Source organism: Camelus ferus, chromosome 3, assembly GCF_009834535.1.
Source record: "Camelus ferus isolate YT-003-E chromosome 3, BCGSAC_Cfer_1.0, whole genome shotgun sequence".
NCBI lineage: Eukaryota > Metazoa > Chordata > Mammalia > Artiodactyla > Camelidae > Camelus > Camelus ferus.
This window is the reverse complement of record NC_045698.1, coordinates 2,690,828-2,715,327: the sequence shown is the minus strand read 5'-3', so window position 1 is coordinate 2,715,327 and position 24,500 is coordinate 2,690,828.

Genomic DNA, 24,500 nt, shown 5'->3' with positions numbered 1-24,500 from the left:
GTTCCTCAGCCCAAGCCCTGAACACGTCCTCTGCGTGTGTCCTGCTCAGAGAACCTGCAGCACAAGTGGAAACGGGCGTGGCTGACCTGCTTTTCTCTCTCTAAGTGACTGGGCTGACAGTCAGACCACAGCCGTTCCAGCGTTTCTAACTTTCACTCCATCTTTCTGCATAACGTGTTTAAGGCTGTCGTGTCAGTAAGGCTGAAAACCAATAATTCTGCTGAAAACAGTCCTGGAAAAACTTCAGTAAAATTTGGCAAACCTTGGAGGCTTACGCTGTAACTAGGAACATAGTGATTTCCAGGAACTGGGAAGTGGGGCCGCTGGTCACGGTGGGAATGGGACCGGGAGGCCCTCCCCAGGGGGCACAGATGCCCTCCGGCCACGGGATTATCGATTTTTGGGAAAACAGGCTGCCTTCCGACGTGGGCACCTTCGTCCATCACTCCTGATGGCATGCACCTCACCAAAGGGTTTCCACCTGGTAGCATTTCAGTGCTGTCACTCTGGAGGAATATTTTGTCTTTAAGGAAGAAAAGGTCGACTCTGCGAAGTTTTAGATAGCTTTGATAGAAATCAATACAGTGAAGGGCACATTTTCTGGGAAATAGTTTTGAATATTTTATTTACTGGACGCTCAGCTGTACAAATTAGACACATGGGGTGTAACACAATTGAATCAAGATTATAATTCTGATGCCCTGGCTGCAAACTCCCCCCTCTAAAAACATCCAAATTTACCTTCAAAGTCTTACCACAGATTACAGTGAGACTAAGGAGATAAAAGGTGACTTTGGCTCATTCCACATCCAGCTGAAGCTGCAGGCTGTCAGCCTTCATTTGTGATACACCGGTTTTTCTAGGTTCTAATACTGGGTCAGGTATATTTTGGAACACATGGTTTTGTAAATGTACTGAGCAGAGCCATGATGCGTTTGGAAGTCTAATTGCTCCTGGTGACTGCATAAACTTTGTTTTTTTTTGTCCCTTTCTCTATAGGGGTTACAGACATTGTTTCCTGAATGTTCATGTCTTTAGGATCATGAAGAGAAGACAGATTCCATCATCCCAGCAGTAAGTAGGCAGATGGAAGTTGACACCTGTAAGGTGGAAGGCGAGGGACCACCCCCACCCTCCCAAAGGAAGATGTTCCCACACCTGCTTCTCCTCTCCCCGTGGCTCCGTCCCCACTGCTCCAGGTGACGTCACTTCTCTCCCCCTGTCCCCTTCCTGTCAATCTCATGGGTGATGACATCTCCATGAGGGGTGCTGAGTGACGGGAGACCGCCACCAGAACCCCCTCCCAATCAGCCGTGGAGAATCCTGGGGCCCATGTGCCCCTCCTGACACCTCTTTCCACAGAGGTTGGGTTGTTATCAAGCAGAACTAGCTCAAAAGTCAGGTCAAGATTTTAGATGCTCACTGCTATATGCGGGACAGATTAACAACAGGTTTAAGCTGTAGAGCACAGGGAACTATATTCACTATCTTGTAGTGAACTGTATTGAAAAAATATGAACAGGAACATGTCTATGAAGAGTGAATCCTGATGCTACACACCAGAGATTGACACAACATTGTAAACTGACTGTCCTTTAATAATGAAAAAACGAAGGAAAAAGTCAGACAGCTGCAAAGTTCGCAGAACTGACACCTTCCAATAACTGAAACATCAGATGATGGGCCTGCCGACTTCTCTGGCCCACATGGCTTCTGCGTAACCAGCAAGCCCCGTGGGTGGCGCGGCCTCCCCTCTCCCAAGGTGCTTTATCCCTGAGGGCCTTTGACGAAAGACTCTAAGTGTACGTTAAACGAAGCCCAAAGTTAGCTTTGTACACTTCATTATCATTAAAACACAAGTTTTGCTTCTTGCTGTTAATGGAAGTGCACATAATACTGAGAGAAACCGTTCCTGGTAAAGGCGCAGTCTGAGCAAAGCTTTACAGCGCATGTGCGCCGGGAGAGAAGACGGAGCCTGGAGCTGACGCGGACAGCCCTTCACTTGTTTTCCCTTGGAAGCTGCTGCAGGAAGCCCAGAGCCCTGCCTTCAGGGTGAACCCTGCGGAGGAAAGACCGAGGGCACGTAGCTTCACGCCGAGGCTTCCTTGACCACCCCCAGCCGAGGTCGGAATCAATGTTCCTCGATAGAATGGTTAGAAGTTAACACCAACACACCTCGCCTTTAGCACCGGTCACACTTGATCTGACTAGTAAATGCGGCATCATTCTCTCCGTAGTGTGAATTCACTTTCAAAGACTGTTGTCATTGTCTTTGGGAATGCCAGACCTGCCTTGTGGGTTTTGAGGAGAAACGCTGCTGGCTGAGCCCAGGTGACCTCCGCTCCTGGTTTCGGGTGGCATTTTGGTGCCCAGAGACTTCGGCAAAGGAAAGGGAGCAGCGGAGGGAGGAGAAGGATCTTTCCAAGCGTGGTTTTAAAATAAAAATCGCACGTGATTGTTTCCGTCTGAAACAGAGCCCCACCATATACTCCCACCCGAGTGCGTACTGTGCGCCTCAAGCAGTCTTTCAACACTATTTACCTCCTGCCGCCGGCACCGCAGGCTTAGCCGCACAGCCGAAGACGGAAGCCAGCGCACAGAGAGGCCCAGGGCTGTCGGCTTCCACGCAGCCACAGCGCGGTCACCCTGGACTCCAGCCCCGGCCGTCCTGGCTCCACCCCACATCTTCCAGGGATATCGTGCCCCTCACCGACCTCCCTGGGAAGAGGCATCATTAGAAACAGGGTGTACTTGGAAAGGCAGACGTCGGAAATAAAGGGTGGCCCCTAAAGTGACAAGGCCTCGCCCGGACTGGAAATCCGTTTCCTCTTGGTGGACTTGGCGGTCTCTCCGGATGACCGTCCTGCAAACCTCGCATGGACGGGGGTTCACTCCGCAGCAGGACAGACGCCGAGGTGAGGGACACCACTGTGCAGAGAAGCTGAGAGAGAAACCCGTCACGGCTCAACGGCAGTGGGGAGGGAAGGGCGAACGTGCCGAGATTTGGCAGAACCAGACGTAAACAGAAGAACTCAAGCTACCCGAGAATCATGGGACTAACACTAAAGCTAAGAATGACAGAGTTTGATGATGGTAGACCGGGCCAATAATGACTCTCGCTCTGAAATCCTCCTCGATTAACACACACGGTCTCTTGACGCTTGCCTGGTTTTACATCTGTGATGGCTGCGTTTACTCGTGAGGAAGGTGTTTGCAAAGTGTCGAGAAGCCGTGTAAGCACCTTTTCTCCTTCGGAAAGAATCCCCCGGGACGCGCGGTGCAGTGCTGGCTGTCCCCATGAGGAAGGCTCCGGTGCACAGAACGGGGCCCCACCCGGCACATGGGAGAGTCATCACAAAGACGTGTCTGTGAGGAGACTGAAATGAAACAGCGGGACCTCAAGGGCATTCCAGGAGAGGATTGATGACCAACAGGAGGCGCAAGTTTCCAAAGTTGAATTTCACGCATAACTGTGGTGTTGTTGACGGCCAGCGATGGCCACTACAAAATGTGCCATGAGACATGCGGGGAATTTGGAGAGCAGAAGGGTTAATACGATTACTCCTGGGATGAGGTGGCCGGGACTGGAGGGAAAAATAGCAATGATGTTGTAATAAGCTGGAATACATGATCTTGCCCTCAAGGGTTTTTAAATGCACTTATTTTGAAGCATGTGACACTCACAGGGAAGGTCAGGAAGGCGCTGTCAGAGCTGCTCAAGGGCAGAGCCCTCGGCCGGGCGGGGCCAGGCTCTCACCCTCCTTGTTCCCCTTTTACGGGCTGGGGGTGCAAATCCGATCCCGGAAGAGAAGCTCCCAGGGCGCCAGCACCCCTGGGAAGAGCCGGTCAGTATACAAGACACGCGTGTGTACCGTCCTATCCCCTTCTGTTTGATTTTTCAGGGGTGTGACTGGATTGTTAACCCCTCTCCTTACCAGTCTACGTGCTTCCTTCTAATAGCCGTACGGCGCTAACTGAGACCAATAAACAGATTCTAACGTATTTCATGCCCCTTGGAATCAACAGTTGTGCATTTTCCTTCTAGTCTCTTGACCTCGGTGACTGATGCAGCCGTGGTCCTCCTTACCGTGTAGCTCTGCTCATCCGTCAGCACAACAGAAGGCAGATTCCAGGGAGGCGGCCTCTGGGCCAAAGGCCACGCACAGGGGACATTTTGATGGTTACTGCCAAGTTCAACATTAGCACGTCCTTATGAAGTTTTAGCAGTAAATACCCACCCCTGCTCGTGTTCCCGCGTCCTCGCCCCCTGCAGAGGTTGTCCGGGCGAAGGCCAGCAGGTGTTGTAAGCTGCGTGTTTCGGGTCACCTGTGCGGTTGCACGTCTGTCCGAATGATTGTTACCAATGTTTATGTCTTCTCCTGCACTTGGCCCTATTCATTTATTTACCATTTTTCCATTTGCACGTTTTTCTTGTGGATTTACCGGTTTTACTTGCCGATCGTAGTTACAGTTGTGGTCAGCACTTCCTCACGGTGGGTGAACGGCACACCTTTTCTCTTAGAGTGTTTCCTGCTGTTGTGCAGTTGTGACTGGGGAAACACCAGAGTCACCAGGCAAAAGCTTCGAATGCAAAGATCTTCATTCCTGCAGGGCTGCCCAGAACTGACGGACTCCAGGCAGAAAGGACGGAGAGATTCCGCAAAGCCCCACCTGCCCGGGCTCAGCACCCCGGATTTCTGTTAAGTCAACATCAGGACTCAAGGAGACCCCGAGGGGACCAGTCACTGCAGCCAGCTCTAAAACAGGACATTGTCAGCATTCAGAAACTCCTCACTTTCATTATTTTTCCTACACTTTAGGAAATTTTGAAGTGAATTTGGGGGGTACATTTGTGGACAACGTACTGCAGACCACATTTAAGATGTTTTTCACTTGAGAATTGATATCCATTTTAGTGGTTGCTTGAAATGGTACCCGAGCTCAACCTGAGCAATGTTAGGTTCAGAGCAGGATCACCAAGACGGTAGCTCGTTTGCAGCCTCGGCCTCTGTGGGACCCATAGCGAGACCTCGTTCACCGGTGATACCGACGCCCACGCTCGGTCACTGCAGCAGGTGACACGACTGCCAACAGCCCCCCTGAGCGCCTGCTGCAGGGGGTGACCCGGTGCGGCTGTGCAGACGGACGCCTTGTCTTTGAGGAGTTTAAACTCTAAACGGTGATCGTTTCAGCATCCCTACTGTGTCCAAGTTTAAGAGATTTCTCAAATACATCATCTTTTTTCTATCCTCGGGGCTAACTTTGCTCCAGAAAAAAAATACCAAAATAAAAGACAGCATCCGGGATGCAGAAGAGTAAAGCCAGACACGGTCTGAAAGTTCTGACTTTATCTGAGCAGCTCAGGTGTGTGGACTACTTTTGGGCCAAACGCCACAGCATTGGTGACAGGTGGAGAATCTGTGTTCCCCTTGTGGTCCACGTTCTCAGGGCGTGTTTTCATGTTTTGGTGCCTGGTAGCAGGGAAAGCTTATGACCTATTCTGCTGAAACTTCTGCTCTGTTGATCTGGAATTGGAACAGATGTCTAGGGAGCCGACCTGTCCTGCCCGTGTTTGCTCAGTTAATCAAAACTCACGGCACTTGAGTCACCTTCCAGCCCAGATTTAATGCTGCCCCGTGCACAGGCTCATCCCTCTTGCAATGACTGGAATGTTCAAAAGTGCATCACTGCACGTGGTGGGGGCGACAGCGTGCCAACGCAACTGCTCTGGGGTGTGTGTGTGTGTGTGTGTGTGTGTGAATGTGTGAGGTTTCACTCTGGGGGTGTATTATGTGTGAGCACGGGAGGGACTGAGTGTACATCTGGGTGCCAGCCTGTGTGTGAATGAGTCTGTGCATGCGAGCTGCTGTGTGTGTGCAAGTGTGTGTGTGTGTGTGTCACCCACACCTGTGCCACAGCACACGCACTACACAGGCTGACATCCTGTCTCTGAGAGCTGTGAACGCAGCTTCCCTGGACAAGTGGCCTGGGCCTGAAGGCTGAGAACTCAGTGAGCAGGAAACACCAGCAGCCCAGGCTGGGTTCGCCTGTAGGGGCAATGTTGTCCAATTATTCAAGGGCCAAGGCAAAGAGGTCCCCAACTTAACATTATTAAATCAGCACTTACCATGCTCTGAATACCCATGTTCAGCTTTATCAGGATCAAACATTTTGTCTGAGAAGAGCAAATGAACCCTTTTCCCAATTTGTGTAACTCAAGGGCTCATTCTAGAAGCAAAGCTTGAAAGGTAGCTTTCCTGTTAAAAAAACAGTTTAAAGATTCTCAAAACAATGCTGCCCACTAGAAATACAATGAAAGCTCCAAATGGGAGTCACGTGTGTTATTTTAATTCTTCTTGTAGCCACATAACAAATAAAAATAAACGGGTGAAACTGAGTTTGATAGTGTATTGCAGAAACCAACGTGCCCAGTATAACCTCATTTCAAGATGCAGGTGACATAGAACCCTGCTAACCTGGGCTCTGACCTGCTTTTCCGCATTATGTCTGTGAATTCTGCTGTGCACCTCACCATGCGAGTGCACGCCAGCTGGACTGGCCACATTTCAGGTGCTCAGGCATCGTGCATGGCTAGTGGCTACTGGACAGGGCAGCATGGCTCTCCAAGGGTCAGCAGACTTTTCCTGTGATGTCCAGACTGAGTGTTCTCAGGCCTTCTGGCTGTATGGTCTCCCCTCTGAAGTCTGCAGCTGTAAAGGGAAGACAGCCATGTGTGTGTGCGGTGCGCACCTGGACAGGCACGGCTGTGTTCCAGCAAAAGCTCACTTACAAAAGCAGGTGGCAGCCTGGATTTGGCCTGCAGGATGCGAGGTGCAGACCCCCACGTAGACCAATACAATCTAGTATCCAATCTTGACCAATAACAACCAGTGGTATAGAATAAAAATACGTTTTGTTTACATTTTCCCAAATTCCGTAGCAATTGTGCTATGAATTGTAATGCATCCTCCCCATTCATATGTTGAAGCTCTAACCCCCAGTGTGCTGGTGTTGGCAGGTGGGGCCTTGGGAGGTGATTTGGTTTAGATGAGGTCGTGAGGGTGGGGCTCCTGTGATGTGATTAGTACCCTTGTGCTCATGGTGCAAGGACACAGCGAGAAGGCAGCCGTCTGCAGCCAGGAAGAGACCCCTCCCCAGGTGGACCCTGAGGGCCCCCTGACCTCAGACATCCAGCTTCTTGATCCGAGAACAAGATTTTCTGCTGTTTAAGCTGCCCAGTCTGTGCTGCTTTGTGACAGCAGCCTGTGTGGATTTGTACAAGTAGAAAAGTCTTAAAAAGCCAGTATATATGTGCCGTTTAAAAACCCCTTATTTAGACCCAAACTATTCCTTTTAAAAAGAAATGATTTAAAAAAAAATTAAAATCTTTTGACCTTGATATGTCAATATGCATTTTTTCCCTCAATGTCAAATAACTCACTTCCATCTCCTAATTAATGATAGTATGTTTTTTTAAAAAGTATATACAGACTAAAGCAGAAAGCTGCTCATCACTAACCAGCTGTTCTGGCTAAGATCACCTTCGGTTTGGTCACCGTAAAAGTTGGACTAACAACACACTCCCAGTTCCTTGTTTCTGTTTTCTTTCTTCTCAGCCTAACTCTGAAAATGTGCACCCTTCTCTGCTGCTTGTGGAAGGTGCATGGCGAACACATTGTGCGGATTGCATCATGGCTTCAGGCAGGACCCTCCACGCATTTTTTTCATCAACATAAGAGGGATATTTTTCCTCCCTGCATGAACTTTTCGCCTCCCTTTGTACTACTGGCATCTGTTTAGCACAATGATTGTATTTCTTTCATGTTATTTTTTGTACAAGGCAGCGATGGTAAATTGCTTGTAGTTAGTTTTGAGTGAACAACTTATTGCTGTTTCATTTCTCTTCCTTCTAATAAATGCCTAGCTTTAATATTTTTCTTATGTGTTAATTCCCAGCACATTGTAAATACAAACCAGATCAATGCTGTATTTCAACAAGCAAGTAGCTATTTATCTTCTTTTTTGGTTATTTTCTCCCTTTGCAGCATTCTCCCAATTCTTTCAAATCTGATAGTAGAGAAACAGAAAGGAGCCCAGTGCTCCTCCCTTTGCATCAGAAAGGATGCTTCCTCGTCTGGAGTCCCCAAGAGCTTGCCCATCAATTCTACCTGCTGCTAAAGCAACAGTCATTGTGATGTCTTGGTTTGACCTGGCTGTTGAATCTTACACACAAGAAATTCTTTTCCAACTTGCTTTTTTGCCGTTTTCAACCTCGGGTTCTAGCCATGCAATGCTCGTTGTTTAATTTGCTGTTTCTCAGGACCTTTGATAAACTGTAAGATGATATGTGTCTGCAATTTAATAACTTAAAATTTAATTTAAAAAATCAAGGAAATGGATATTGTTTTTTCTTTGAATATATCAACAGGGAACATACTTCATGGTACTTTAAACTTTGGTCGATATTTTGATAGAAATGCTTAATTTATCTGACACAGGTATCATTTTCATTATTTTCATTCTGTAATGCAATCTGCATTCCAGACTCCTATGTGCTCTGGATGGACTCCCCCAGCCTCTTCAGGGAAAAGCCCCTTGATCCAGGCTGGAAAGCAAACTCCTTCTGGAACTTCGCTCCTGCCCAGCGCCCTAAACCGCTCAACACTGACTGGCTTCATTACAGCCAGACATGAGATTGCATCTCATCACAATGCCCTCTTAATGGAGGCTAAGAAATCTCCCCTGGAACATGGACAGCACCTAAGGCAACGGAGAAATTAAACAGCTAATAGATGCTCCGGACTTAATCGTAGGGACAGTTGTGCAGAAAAGGGGCAAGTTTCACTTCCGTATATCTGCCCGACTTGACCCGGGCCAGTTTTGAGTCAGGTGTGAGAGATTTCAAGCCTTGGAAAGAATCTCAAATAAACCCATCTGCATCTCTTTATTGTGTAATAAAACTGAGGCCAGGAATTTCCCCCATTCACATGTGACTTCGTCTCCATATGAGGCAGGGGGCTCACACGCCGGGGTCCACATCCCAGGCACACTGCAGCTTACTTCTCCACACTCAGCGTCTCTGCCCCCGTCCCTCCCTTCCTACATGGACTGTCTTCACTGACAAACACTTCCCCCTGACTATTCAGCAGACACATGCTCTGAGGCCTTTAAACACTTTCAAACACTCTAATAGCCATTTGCATTCATCGATTTAAATCGTCTTGTTAGTTGTGAGTTCATTTAAAATGAATCCCATTTTGTACATAGTAGTTTGTATCTGCTCATCCCAAACTCCTAATTTATCCCCCTCCTTTCCCCTTTGGTAACTATAAGGTTTTTTTCTATGTCCATGAATCTGTTTCTGTTTTGTAAAAAAGTTCATTTATATCATTTTTTAGATTCCACATATAAGTGACATCATATGATAAACAGGAAGGACCTACTGCAGGAGGTGGGGACTATGTCTTCAATATCTCGTACTAAACCTATAATGGAGAAGAATCTGGAAAATAGCGTGTGCACGTTCGTATGTGTAACAGAGCCATGATGCCGCACACCGGGAACCAACGCAGCGCTGTAAATCAGCTCCAGTTCAGCTAAAAAGAAGAAGGGACGCAGGGAAGGAAAGGATCCTAGTTCCGAGTCAGTGAGGCGAAGCCGAGGGGCCCTAAAGCGCCTGCTCTGTGGAATTCACTGAGGCTTCCTCCCAGACCCCACTGATGGGGGAGTTTTTGTAGGCATTTCATGGGCGCATTGGAAGAAAGATATTTATTTCTCTTCTTCAGAGACCGAATTGGGCATATATCTATAGCTCAGGGTTTTGGATGAGGTAACTTAATGATGAGTAAATACTGTCCTCGGTTAGTGGTTTTTAGTCCCTGCCTGCGTCTGATGGAAGCATGTTAAAGGGCACGAATGTGCCGGGGTGAAGGGTCGGAAGGGGCTCCTCAGAGATGGCCGACGCCCGACGGCCCCCGTTCGGTGCCAGCTCTGTGCCAGCTGCCCCCAGAGATCAGCCCCGCTTACTCCCCCGGAGACCCCAGGAGGGGTTTCCTGGTACAAGCTCAACTGTTGAAAATGCAGGTGTTGGAGTTCTGACCACCAGCACCTCACAATGTGACTTCATTCGCAAACGGGGTCATTGAAGATCTAATTGACCAAGATGAGGTCCTGGGGGGGATTCAGTATGACTCGTGTTCTTATAAGAAGGGGACATTTGGACACAGAGACACACGGCAGCGGGAGCACGCCACGTGAACCTGAAGGAGGAGATGGGAGGCAGCCCCTCGAGCCCGGACGGCTGGTAAAGCCCCAGAAGCGGGGGGGGGGGGGTTAGAGGGAGCCAGTCTTGCTGTCTGTCACCTCAGTCTCTGGCTTCCAGACCTGGGACATGACACAGTTCTGTTGTTTAAAGCACCCAGTTTGCAGAACCCAGTTACGGCAGCCTTTGCTGACTAACACGGCGCGCATCACTGGCCCATTCGACGAATAGAAGCAGGTTTGTTTTATTATTTAATTTGCTACCGTGTGTCTCCGCTAAGAAGGACGGTGCCTGTCTTCAGCGCGCACACCCTTTCCGCCACATCCTGGTGTCCCAGTGTCACTGAACAGGCTCCGAACTGGCAACCCTCCCTCGGTGCTGCCAGCCTGGACGGGATGCCTGGAAGCAGCCACCTCTGCAGTTTGAGAAGGGCCCCTGGGTGTCTAACTGCCCCCACCCTGAGACCACCAGCCCCACCGTGGAGACTCAGCTCTACGCCAACAGCTGTTTTTAAGTCCATGTCTCATGTTATAGCCTTGCTGCTTCGTGATTAGACAGATAAAGCTCAAGACTAGACCCTGCGATAAAGAGGACCCTTAACAGTTTTCATTTCTCCTGGGGACACTCAGTAAAAAGTCATTTGCACATAGATCTTTGCCTCAAATGTTTTTTTTTTTTTTTTGGTCGGGGGTGGGAGATGAAGTGTCAAAACACACCAAATTAGATTATCAATAGCTGTTTTTATAGTAGTAGGTTTTATGTGTCTTCCTTCATATTTTAATGGGTACTTGGGGAGTTTTATAAGAGCGCCACGTAGATTGTTTAAGCAACTTCTCTTTAAGGTTGTAAGGGCACAGGCAAGTTGAGATCAGACGAGGAGAATGTAAGGGAGGTAGGAGTTGTCAGCTCCCGATTCTGGAATCCTGCTCACTCAGTGCGTCTTGGAGATGCTCCAGGATGGGAGCCCTTAATCAGTGGGGATCCCACTGCTGTCTGCTGCTGACAGACGCAGGGTTACGTCTGGTTCAGTCCGTGCCTCCCAATTTTCTGAAAGGCCATGTACTCCATGGAAGGTATTTTATCTCCAAAGATTCTCAGAACAACTCTAAATAGCCCTACCCCTTGAGTCTTCTCTTAACTTGTCTCACTTTTTATTGAGTCTTGCCATGTACACAGATCTCAGTGTTTTCCAGCTGCAGAGAGATGAAGGGTCCAGAGATGGCAGATGCGGCCAAGAGCTGTGACTCAAGTCCTGACGCCAACCCAGCCAGGCGCTTCCCAATTTATAAATTAGTTCTTTGGGGGTTCCAACTGGTCTCCTGCAAAACTGGATTTTTACATGGATGGTCTCTGCAGACACAGGGCTTTTCGCCCACACTGTTCTGAACAGAAGCCTTGCACACTTGTGGCCCTGTCTGTCCTGCCAGCATCCTAGTGGGGGGACTGGTGCTAGGCTGGGGGCTCCTTCCACCTGGAGACCAGCCTGGCCCCAGATCGCCCTGGTCTCCAGGTGCCACCTGTCTGGCTTGACCCTTTCTCTCTAATTTGGCTTTGAGCCTCCTCACCTCATCCTAAACCCAAAGTGCAGGAAGGCTGCACGGTGTTTTATGTAATCTTGAGACTCATATTATACAGTAAGTGCTTCCTTACTAGGGACCCAAATTCGTGAACGAATGAGAAGAACAGATGACTGGGAGGCACCAGGTAACAGGGAGTGTAAATAGTTATGAGAGGAAGCATGCTACAAGGTGCACAGACCCACCTGTTAAAGACCAACCTGTCCCCCTCCGTTTATTCTCGGGGACGCCTGCTGTCGCAGCCACCACCACCACAGCTGAATGTCCCCGGATGTACACTGCACCCCGGCTGACCCCTGTCAGGAGCCCTTCTCTGATGAGGGTTCTAGTCCACCCCCCTGACAGGTCCAGGAAACCTTGCCCTGGTGGATCCTTTGCTGACAGCAGGTAGATAGAGGAGATGCTGCCCGTCCAGGCCAGCGCTGTGGGAGCTCCCTTCTCCCCACCCTGGTGCCCGGCAAAGCCCCAGGAGGTAGCCATTCAGGGGCAGGCGAGGAAGGTGGGCAACTGGAGTGAAGCCCACAGACCTCCTTCCATGGCACTGAGAGGTCCACGAGCAGATGACCCAGCCCCTGGTGCCAACACACCCTCTCCCCCGGATACTGTCAAGAACTCTGGTTAGGATCTGAATTCTTCCCATGTTTACTCCCTCTGAAGTCCCAACCCAATGGTATGAAGGGCGCAGACAAGAAGGAGGGTTGGTGATTGCTGGTCAGAAAGGTCCTAGGTCTGTTGCCCTGACCCGCAGAGCAGCTGGAACACCTTCCTGAGGCCACCACGTCACGTCGGAAGATGAAGGCGCGCTCCCTGCAGAACACTGGACGGTAGGCTTATTTAACATGAAGAAGAAATGGCTGAAAATGATTCAGTACTTGCATTTAAAACACACCAACACTCCTCCATGGAATGTGGGGAGCTGGTGTTCTTACATCTGACCGAAGGCAGAACGAAAGGACGTGAGTTAGAATGACAGCGTGAAGAAGTTAGGTTACACATGGAGACGGCCTCCCGCACTGAGTTACGACTCTCGGGGGCAGGTTACTGAGGAAGAGAGGATGCTTTGAAGATTTTAATACATACGTATCCCTTGACACAGGCAGGCATTAGGATCCAGCTGATTTTAAAGTAAAATTCCGCATACCACTCCCCATCTTCCCACGTAAGTCAGTGTTTCCGTGACAGGTGGAACTGAGTGGGTCCCCGGATCGCGCACCACCCTGAAACGGGAGCCCGCGGTCAGAGGACTTTCTGGACGCCCCTGCATGCGTGCGGCCCACAGCCCTCCCTCCTCGAGGACTGTGTGTCCTGGCTCATCTTCGCCTGGGTTTTCCCCGGCAAGCGCCGGGCCGCACCTACTGGAATGACTGCAACGCCTGGAGCCGTCCACTGGGGCAGAAAGGTTTCCAGTGAACACAGAGATGTGAGCAGGAGTGCGTCTGGGCGGCCGCGTAAAGGGAAACTCGAACCCAAAGCGGTCTGGTGACAAGAATCCGCGTAGGGAGGAAATGCGACTCTGTGTCTTTCCCATCGAGAATTCCAACTGCAGATGCAGGAGAGAGACTCTGGCACGGTGAAGGGTTTCCAAGGGGCCCAGCCCAGGACAGAGGGGTCTCCCTGAGAGGCTATGGCTGTCTTTTACGTTGACTAAATAAAACTCCTTTGTTTGTGCCTTCTCCTTTAAGATGTCACGTCTTCATTTTTTTTTTTTTTTCTGTCCATTCACAATCAAGAAACAGAAACCGAGCTAGTTCTCGTCATTTTCAGGATGGCTGGGCATTGACTCCAGACTGTTGCCTTTTAGCCGATTTGAATTTGGTGACAGTGACTACAGACATGGCCCCAGGACATGATCTCCCCTCTCCTGCGTCTCCTGTTGGGTTTCTCATCTGACAAGCGAATAAGTGATTCCCCTTGGCCCAAATTGAAACCCCGTAAGCCGGCCCTCCCGCGGTGCGTAGCCTGCAGCTAACAGGTATGGTTACCTCGTCTCTGCGGCTCCGCTGAGCGTCCTGAAAAGGTGCTGACGGACGCCGGGCTGACTGGGGAGATTCCCTTACATCTGAATTTGCGGATTTTCCCAGACCTGACTCCCCCTGCCCGTGTGGAACGGCCATTTCTGGGTGTGATTTTCAGTGAACAAAGATCATCCCAAATAAATTGGGTGTGCTTTGTTTATTTGCTTATTTTGACTTACTTTACTTGGTGAGGCTTTAGAGAGGAAATCAAATCATATCTTAGACATAAGAAATGTTGACCGATGGTTGAGAGACCGGAGAGTAAACTGAGCCTTCTCGCTAGCAGAGCACAAAAGCAGGCAGCGGATCAGACTGAGGATTCCACTCTAAACCCAGTCCAAATATGAGCTGCTTTTATTTAAAAATCTCTGAATTTAAAAGTATCTGGGCATTGACCCAATTCACACATCTTGAAGTGAGTCGGGAAGGAAAAAGATAACATGAATATAAATGGTCCAACTTTATCCTCTTGCCATTCAGCTTAAAAGCATTTCCCTTTTTTTGGGCAGTTTACCAACTATCTCAGACTGTTAAAGTCACAAACATGTGAACAATGAATCTCAAGTCTTATTATCTAAATTGTTCTTGGGTAAGGTTAGCCATGAATTCTTCTGCACGAGTCAGAAAAGTACAAAGATAGTAATTAACAGTATTAAAAACATTTTTTTCTTTCCACCTTAAAGAGTTTCCAAGCACATTACTAAAGAATTTGACCCCAACATTACAGCTGCAGCTTTTGGGGGGGGGCTCTTAGATTAACAGTATCATACCTGGCCCTCTGTCTTTCCAAAATGAACTCTTAAGAAGATAAGAATCTGTGTCTTTGTGTCTTTATTTTCCAATTACTGAATCAGTTCTTGAAACATTCTGAATGAGAGCTTGCCAGGTCGTGCGATTCTGCAGGGGGACTCTCACAAGCTCTGTTACGCACGTCCAGCGTTGGCTGTGAGGGCTTCAGGGCGCGTGGGCCTGTGCTGGGCTAACGGAAGGCTGGGTCACTGGGAGAATCAGACACTGAGCAGGGTCCAGAGTTAACACCTGCAGCTGTGCGGTCTCAGGAAATTTATTTAATTTCACTGAGACAGAATTTATTTGCTCCAATGTGGAGATCAATATCCATCTTTCAAGGTTTTCAGGCTTACAGATTATAGGTGGGTAAGGACTTTTAAACACACAAGAGGCCTTTGATAAATAATTTAACAACTATTCCGTAGACACTCATCTTGGCCACATTCAGGGCACAGTTGCCTGTATCTCCAAATGAAGATGCATTGGGGGGGGGGGGCGCTCCCATGATCTTGGCTCCCTGTCAGGACATCCTGCAGAGTTCCAGGACTCAGCAAAGTGGGGGCCACTCAAATCCACACCATCTCAGGAGCTTCCCGTGGCCAACTGTGCAGACTTGAGCCTGGGAGGGAGAGAGGGCCCCGGGAGGTCATTTGGCCTGGTTTTGGGTAGACAAGGTTCTGCCCAAGCACTGGTCAGGCCACCTGGTGTGTGTGTGTGGAGGGGGGTGGGGGTGTGATGACACCTGTGGCTGGACAGTCCCTAGGGACCATGTGTGCGGTGGGAGTGGTTGTGGACGTGGAGGAGAGATTGCTCCGGAGGCAGGAGGGGTTACATTCTGTCGTCATTCATCTTCAGCACAGGTTCCAGTGGAGCCACAGACTCTCTTTTGTCCAAAATGGACCAAGACTCAGACTGAAGTGGGGCCTGGGGTAGGAGAGGCTCCCAAGGACCTGTGTCCCCCAGTCATCTGTCCCCTCCTAGGAGAGGTGCCAGCAGGCGATACTGAGGCTGGTGAAGTTCTACACAGTCATTAAAACTTGTCAGATGCACTAAAACCTGTTCACAGTTGCAGCGGTTTCTTACTCTTCTAGTAAGGGTCCAGCACTACACTATGGTGTAGAGAAACACTGACATGAATCCACAATGTGCGTTTTGTGACCTGGGTCTTCGATGGTTCACGGAGGAAACTGTAGCCAGATATTTTTTTCCCTGAAAACTCTCAAAGTGAACTGGCCAACATTCACCCTGACTTTCCACTTCGTCACCTTCATCACCTTCACTGTTGTGTCAGTCTCCTGCGGCCGCCAAAACAAGGTACCATAGATAAAGAAATGTATTTCCTCTCAGCTCTGGAGGCTGACAGTGCAAGATCGAGGTGTGGGCAGAGCTGGTTTCCCCTGCGGCCTCCCTTCCTGGTGTGCAGACAGCCGTCTTCTCCCCGTGTCCTCCCAAGGTTGTCCCTCCATGCGTGTCTGTGTCCTTGTCTTCTCTTCTTAGAAGGACACCTCCTGTTGGCTTAAGACTCACCCTGATGACCTTGTTTTAACTTGGTTACCTCTTTCAAGGCTTTCTCTCCAAACCCAGTCACCTTTAGAGGTCCTGGGATCAGTATGGGACACGGTCAGTCCATGGCACTTCCTTATCTGTGACACTGGCTCTCACATTTGAGGAACCTAGAAAACTTGCTGGACCCACCCTCCCCGGTCTTGGATTCCACAGATTTGCATGCATTTCTGATAAATTCCAGGGGATACTGACCCTGGGGCTCTGACACCACAGTCTGAGACCCCCAGATTTCAAATACAGCATCACTGAGGGGGAATAAGCCACATCCTGGGTCCACGACCAGCAAAGCTGGACCCGGTTCTCCCAGAAAAAACTGAGGGGTGCTCTCCTTCTTGTGTTTGTTCCTCTTCTCTCTAGATCTGCTTCTCAATTTGAACAAAAATCAATGAAGTTTTCTTCCTAATGTGAAAACACACACTTGAAATTACAAAGGACAAACTCATAAATCTTATCATCTGTCACCTGATAACAGGCATAAAATAATTAAAAAGCAGAAGGAATATTCTTCAGAAATCTAGATTAGAGCATGAAAGAGACTCAAATTCCAAGGACTCCATAGGAGTCATGTGCTCAAAGCCGGCTGTGGAAAATCAGGAGGGGCCAGCAGATACTAACTGTCACTTTGTTTCTCATTTTTCCTGGTCCTTGACCATAGAACTTACCTTTTTATTTGTCTTATTGTTTTAGAAGCTGAGTATACTTGAGCCCAGTGAGGTCCAAGCAGAAAGCTGGCTTCAGACATCTGTCAATCATAGTTCAGGGTCGAGGGAAGTTTTCAAGGTCAGAGAAATCTGATTAGTGCTGATCATTCCCCACTCTTGAGTAAATTAAATAAAAAATACTTGGTAGTTATTGTGTTATAAAATAATTGTGTAATAGATAATATGAAATGTAAAATAAAAATTGTTTTTATAAATTAAAATTTATTTTTATAAATAAAAATATATTATTTTATAAGTACATAAAACTTTATATTTTATAATCTCATAATGGGATAATGCATCCTTTTCTATTTCACTGTCTTCTCCTTACTCTTAGGCTAGGAGGCTGGCTGGTTTGGATTACTCAGCTACCCAGGTGCATCCCCGAGGATAAGAATGAGAAGGGCAAACGTAATCTAATGTCCATTTTGAAGGTAAATGTATCAACCCTCTTTGTTTATGTTTTCCTTTCATAAAAATAAACCAAGAACTTATGTCACGGGTCACTTGAGGCCAGAAGAGCACCACAAACACTGCTTAGTTTGATCCACCCTGAAAACTTCAGACCAACTATGTAAGTAAGACCCTGTAGAGAGGACCAAACTTAGAGTGTGCACTTCAAAACCACTGTCCTCAGCCCACGCCCTCTACAACAGATGCAGCTGGGGTGCAACCACCAGTAAGCAAACGGGCTCCCTGAGTGAACCCTCTGTGGAAGGGGACACGGGGTCCAGATGGATGCAATGAATCCACCCTCCTCGGCCCTTCACCCCGAGGTAGGGGCGCGCCGTTGAACGAAGCCCACTCGTCCATTGTGGAGCGGCTCACATCTCTCAGACCGGCCAGGCAAGAAGTGCTTACAATAAGGCCAGTCTTTCCTACGATAAACAGTCTGTTTTTGTGCTTTTGATTAAAATTTAATAAAAAAAATATTTCAACGAGGCAAAGACTTGTTAAAAGCAGGTGAGGACAGACTAGCATTGACTCCATGCAAGGCTGATCCCCCGGCTCCCCCGTCTCGGATTCCCTGTTCATCGGGACGAGCAGCGTGGGCGGAGACGCGGCCTCGCCCCCGGCAGGCAGGAGGGTCTCCTTCCCTGCGCAGCCTGGCCCTGGAGGAAGGGACACTTGATCTGGGAGCTCCGTCCTCCCCAGCTCACCTTCCGCAGCCAGAGCTCCTGTCCAGCAGCTGAGCGGACGCCAAATTCCACGGGGGGAGGGGAGGATTTCTGAGCATCTTCTGTGCAGAAATCCCCCTTGTGCAGCTCAGGGAGGCATAATTCAAGAAGGACAGGCTAAGCCAAAGAAAGCTAAGGCGTCTGAGCAGGGAAATCCCAGTGCGAGTGCGGAATTCCGGCCATCAGGAGGCTCCCCGCTGAGAGGACAGGGCGCTGCAAAGGCCACTGCTCCAGCCTGTCTGGGGACAACCTGGGGACAGCCAGGGGCAGCCGAAGGGCACTGGCACACACTGCCCTGAGCCACCTCAGGGAGCAGGTTTGTCTGGGGCCCGGGGCTGAGTCTTGGCGGCGTGGAGGGCAATCTGTAATTTTAAACAGCACTCCCATTAACAGTAGATGCCCCAAATTGGAACATGTGTTTTCCAAAGAAAAGCTCCACTCAGCTGTTTTCCTGCGACTAAACACTAACTTTGTGAAATTACACGTGTAACACGTATCTCTGCATATGCGCACCCTTCCTCTGTGTGTGCGCACACACATACATGTGTATTTCTTCTGACTTTGGAAAAATGGGGTACGATTGGAAATGTATAGTAAAAAAAGAAAGATGGGGAGATATGATGTAGGAAGAATAAGCTAATGAAGAGTGATTCAGGCAGAGGAGAGGAGAGAGGGCACAGCCCTTCTAATGAACTCAGCACTCACCCTTCTGGAGGAAAGAAAGAAAGGAAGAAAAAGAAAGGAAGGAAGGGAGAAAGAGAAAGAAGGGGGGGAGAAAGAAAGCGGGGGGGGGGAAAGAGAGACAGAGAGAGAGAGAGAGAAGGAAGGAAGGCCATTTGAATAACGGTGGCAGTGACTAGAGGAATGGGTTTCTGAGGACGCATCATGACCATCAAGCCGAGGACCAGACCCCGAAACTGACCACATACGTGTCATGTGTGTCACTAACCTCGTCTGGACTGACCTCCTCTTGAGCCTGTGAACGCCGTTGTCCTGCAAGTGGACGTGCAGCCTGACACACAAGAACTAGCCAGAGCTCTACAACACCTCACTGCGCACACAAACGCGCCGCTCCCTCCTCCTCTGCCTCTGAGCCCCTCCTGTGCCGATCCCGCTTCTCCAGGGGTGCGTCCCCCCAGCCTGGACGAGGGTTCTCCAGCCCATTGGCCCCTCTGTGACCTCTGGCCTTTCCTAGGCTGTAACCCCCCGCCTCCTTCCTGGCTTGGGGGCAGACTCTGTCCCCATGGCCTTTGCTCTGACAACCAGGTTCTCCCAGGGTCTTACTTACCAACTGTTGATAAAGACCACTCGTCATGCCTGGACACCCTTGTCCAGTCCCCACACCGCTGAGCCTCCTTGTGACACCCAGCAGGCGTGGAAACGCTCAGCATCTGACCAGCCCTCCACCAGTGCGTGTGGGAAACCGAGGCTTCGGCCAGTGCTCCCCCAGCCTCCCCTGCTCCCGCTGTCCGGGGCCGGGCTTGCGATGGACATTCTGAAGACGTCTGTGCTCTTCTGGGGCTGCTCTCCTGCCATCGAGCACAAAGACCTGTTTCCTTTGGACTCACTTCACATTTCTGCTCTTGCTGTTGTGTTTTGGTTTGGCTTCAACAGGTGTGTCTCCTGTAGTTCTGTGCCGTGCAGGGACCCCAGAGGCGAGGCCCACGGCTCCTTCTCAGCTCCTTCCTCTCTCCCTGACCCTCAGTCGTCGACCAAACAGGCCTTGCTTCCTCTCTGGAGGGCCGGGCTGCCCTCGCTCACGCTGCGCCTCGCTGTGTGCCTTCAACCTCCTCGGAATCCAGTCTCCAACAACACAAAACCTCACCTTCCAAGACACTGGGCTCAAAATCCATTCCAGGGACGTCTCTACTGCAGGCTGTCCCCCCTGCTCTCAAGGAGCACCTCCGACTCACCGGGTCGGGGTGTGATGGCTCAGGAAGGGGGTGCGGAGGGCAGCACCTTCCGTCGCTGGGTGCACACTCTGGTCCGCTGGCCCTGTGACCTCTGCCCGGCAGTCTCAGGCATTCTCGTTTAAATTCATTCTACTAGTTGATTGATTCTTCCAATTTTCTTCTCAGTTTTCCATCCCCTTCCCTTCTTAGCCTGTCAGGTCAGTTTTCTGACTTCTGTCACAGAGCACCAGCCGAGCAGACCCACCAGCTCTGTCCTCAGCCTCATCACTACCCTCTGAGTCCAGAGACAGTGAGACCCCGGAAGCCTCTCTGCACTTTCTCTCTCTATGTATAGATGTAGATATCACAGACAGATAGACATGCTGTCTCCATACATAGATGCTATAGGTAGGTGGATGTTATAGATGGATATTGCTAGATAATACATAATACATAATATATTTATATAGAACGTATATGTTTACATAGAAACACAGCTGCATATCTACATAACATATTGTCTACTGGATAAATAGGTTGGAAGGCCCTTGGTGGTGCTCTCCTGCAGATTTTGAATCTTTACATGTTTGTGTAGAGAAAAGGGAGACTAACATTAGCAGAGAAAGAAGAGACTGGAAAGCCGGAAGGGGAAACATTCCACGGTTCTGCCGCGGTGCATGGTTCTGTCGCGGGGCACGGTTCTGCCGCGGGGCACGGTTCTGCCGTGGTGGTGGTGACACGCCTGCACGCATTTGTCAGAACTCAGAGCTATCCGGCAACAGAATAACTTTCAGACTTGTGAATAAAAGTGCAAAGCAGTGAGGGGCATGAGAGCTGAGGGGAGGGAGAGGAAAAGATGACTTGAGAATTCAGAGGGATGCCCGTCCGCAGGCATGGGCGTGGACGGGGTGAACGTCCGGGCGACATTGCCAGCTCTGACTTCAGAGGAGCACCCGAACCTTAACAAAGTTAGACAGAACTGATTTTTAAAGACCATGAGGAGAGGACATTCCATCCGTTTCCATGGTAACCCATTCCAGCCACAGGAAGGGCTTTCTATCTCAAATTATTACCTTATGATGCCGTTTAAGCTCATTTCCGCTCACGTCTCCTGGTTGCCCACCGAAGACAGCGAGCAGCTGGTCGCCATCCTTGGAGGAGCGCTCGCTGGTCCCCGGAACCTCATTCTCCAGATCCCCTGGCTTCATCAAACACGTGCAGTCCCTCCAGCCTCCCAGAATTCTGGCCAAGTCGTTCACCGCTCATGTTCTGGTGCATAAAACCGAGCGCGGGGCTTCAGGAAAGGCCTGTGTCCGTCACAGAAAGGGGTGCTGGGATTGCATGGTTCTACCTGCCTTTGTCTGCAGGCTGGTACCCACACCGGTCACATCACAGTCAGGCCGCGTGGCTGACACGCGCATTGTTGGATTACTCTAGCATCCAGCCCCTCTAGACTAAATATTTTAAATGGGTGATCGGAATTTGCAGATCTGTGGTTTAAGGTACCACACGTTACCCAATTGGTAGCATGTGATTTGAAAAGTGGGTGATGATACCAAAGACATGAGATGACTGTGGGATCCAATGAGATCGTGTGTAAGTCTCCTAGCTGAGCTCAGGGCACACCCATGGAGGATTTTAGCCGAAAGATAACCGTATCGATGAGGTGTCTACACGAAGGGATGGAGAGATGTTTCTTTCAGAATACTGAAAGCCTTCTGCACAAGCCTTTTAATTGTTTTGTTTGTCTGTTTACTTTGAAGGGGTTAGAAATTAGGTCTATTTACTTATTTATGATTAGGCTTTTTTTTTTTTTTTTTTAAGGGAGGGACTGGGAGTTGAACCCAAGGCCTCAGGCCTGCTGAGCACACGCTCTACCACAGAACCACATCCTCCTCTTTTTTTTAAGTTCTTTTTATTTTTTGCATAAGCCTTTGTTTCCAGTAACACTATCATTTTGTTGTTTGGGGAAATACTACATGTACATGGTGTTCGTGTGTGAGAGAAGTCTTGTGTGTTTACGTCTGAGTGTGTAGCTGCACGTGTGTGTGTTTGCACATACGGACATTGCACCGGGAGCAGAAAAGCTCTTCAAACTCCTCCCGTACCCAGTTGCCAGGAGTTTCAACCCGGAAGTTCACAGTCTCCTTGATTCAAGTGCTTCTTCATAATCAGACCCCGCCGCACTTAACTTGGGGGACTTGAGGGTGAGGACCCCCGTGAGGTGCTTTGCTGTTACTGCTGTCTGTGTTGGTTTTGCTCCTCCCCGCCCCGGTCCGTCCCCAGGTATGCAGACCCTCATTTCTGCCCTCCCCTGGGACTCTTGGTCTCCCTTCCAGACTCACCCCTCCCTTGATGATGGTTTCTGGACAGTATAACCGCCTGTGCTACTTCCCCCCGTGGTCTCACACTCACACTTCCCCTTCTAGCCCTGACAGCTACCGGCATTCTTGTATCTGTCTCGTCAGCAAACGTCCCAGGACAAAGGCTCAGAATTCATCAGCGACATGCAGCGCCCGTTCTCGAAGACTACTGTCTGATGGGGTTAGAGTGAACAGAGAGCCGCCACAGGATGAGATGTGCGGGGTCAGGGTGCACGTGCGCACGCTGAGCACACAGGAGAGGACAAGGGCCAGGAGGAGAGGAAAGCTGAGCATCTAAGAATGGTGAGGAGACACGGGCTGATGAGGGGGCGGGAGACGGGAATCCGTGGGAAGGTCTCCATGGTCAGAGAGAGGTCAGAGCTGAGGTTGGAAAGTCAAATTCAGTTCAGATAATAAAGAGTCTTATAACTCAAATAGGCTACTCGGGACTCCTGAAGGTGAGGGTGGCCCGTGGGAGAGTTTCAGCAGAGCAGGGATAGAGCTGCAAGGAAGAAACAGAATCCAACAGAACGTTGTAAGTCAACTGTACTTCAATTCAAAAGTTTCTATATAAAGAGCAGACCCATCACCCCTGAGGCAGGTGGGGAGGGCGTGTGCAAGACTGGAGTCAGGGAGACTAGAGAGGCTGGTGCTGTGAACTGGGTGAAACGATGGGAGGAGCCCGAGCTTGGACCGTAACGGGCCTGGCGGAGAGAAGGAACCATACGTGGAAAACACTGAGCAGCTGGATCAGGAGCTTTGGTGATTATTCACTTGGGGTAAAATAAGGTGTGTTCATCTTGGCCACACTGAGTCCAAAGTGCCTGTGTGTCATCAAACTGGAGACCAATGGCCATTGGACGGCTAACCAGACGGGTTACACACTGGAAAGGTCCTCGCTACGTGTTTGTCTTTGCCATGGACGATGTGTGACCCTGCTTGTTTTACCCCAAAGCTCTTACACTCTCGGGGTTGCATGTCTTCTCTCCAAACGTATCCAACATGGAAGTCGTTTGCACACTTGAGGGTGCACGTCGGGTTTACGTCCAAACCTACGTTTCATCCAATAGACACATACGCCAAGTCTCCTTTTGGTACCATGTCTTTTAGTTCTGATGTTTACTGTTTACTCACATTTTAAACATAGTTTATATTTTATTTCTGAAATATAAACACTACCTACCTACCGAGTGCCTAACTAGTGTGCTGGGGGTGTTTTTTTTTTTTTTTCTTTTTTTAATGGAAGCATCTGAAGGACTTTTCTAATGGAGCCATAGGAACGGCAGAGACGGTTCAATAGCTGAGCTCAGAGCAGACTGACGAATGAGCGTCCGCCCCACTCGAGGGCGGGAGGTGCCACGAGGCTGAGCCACTTCCGGGGGAGGGGCGTCCACTCTGCAGAGACTGTCCCCGAACCACAGCTGCGGCGCTCGCTGCGTAACGGTTTCTGTCTGGGAAACTCAAGCAAGTTCTCGAGCCTGGCGCCTCAATCAGCAATAGAAAGTCCATCTGCGGGCGCTTGGACTTACCCTCGGAGTGAACTGGAGTGCAGCGCGGTGAAGAGTCCGCAAACCGACACCAGAAGAGGGACGCCGGCCTTCAGCAGCTCGCATCCTGACGCACGGGAGCCCTCAGGCGCAGCGAGGCAGCGGTCAAAGCTGCTCGCGCCTTTTCTCTTAGAAACTGGAACAACGCTTGGTGAAGTGTGATTCAGCTGGAAGAAACAAACAGTTTCCTGCTTTAGATCCGTCCGCCTCCTCTTGTTGCGCTGCCAGCTCTGCTTGGCTGGAGCATCCCCGTTTGGCACACCGGTCTCCATCCACACCACTGGTTCTCGTTCTTCCTCAAGTGAACGGTGACACCCCAGTCACGAAGCATCCCCAGTCTCTCAGGGACCCGCCCTGCCCGACTTGCTCACTAATTCAGAGTCTTCCTCCTGCGTGGCTCAGCCACCGGTGACTTGCTCCTGCAGGCACTGGCGGCCAGCTGCCCGGAACTCCCAGCGAGGACGGGCATCTTCTCTTCTCCAGCGAAGCCTCGCATGAGGTCTGCCTGCTGCTCCCAGCAGGAAATGGTTCCGTTTCTTTCTACTAAATTGCTTTTTTGCCCTGCTGGGTTTCACTAAGCCTTTCCTTCTGAAAAGTTTGGAGGAGACATT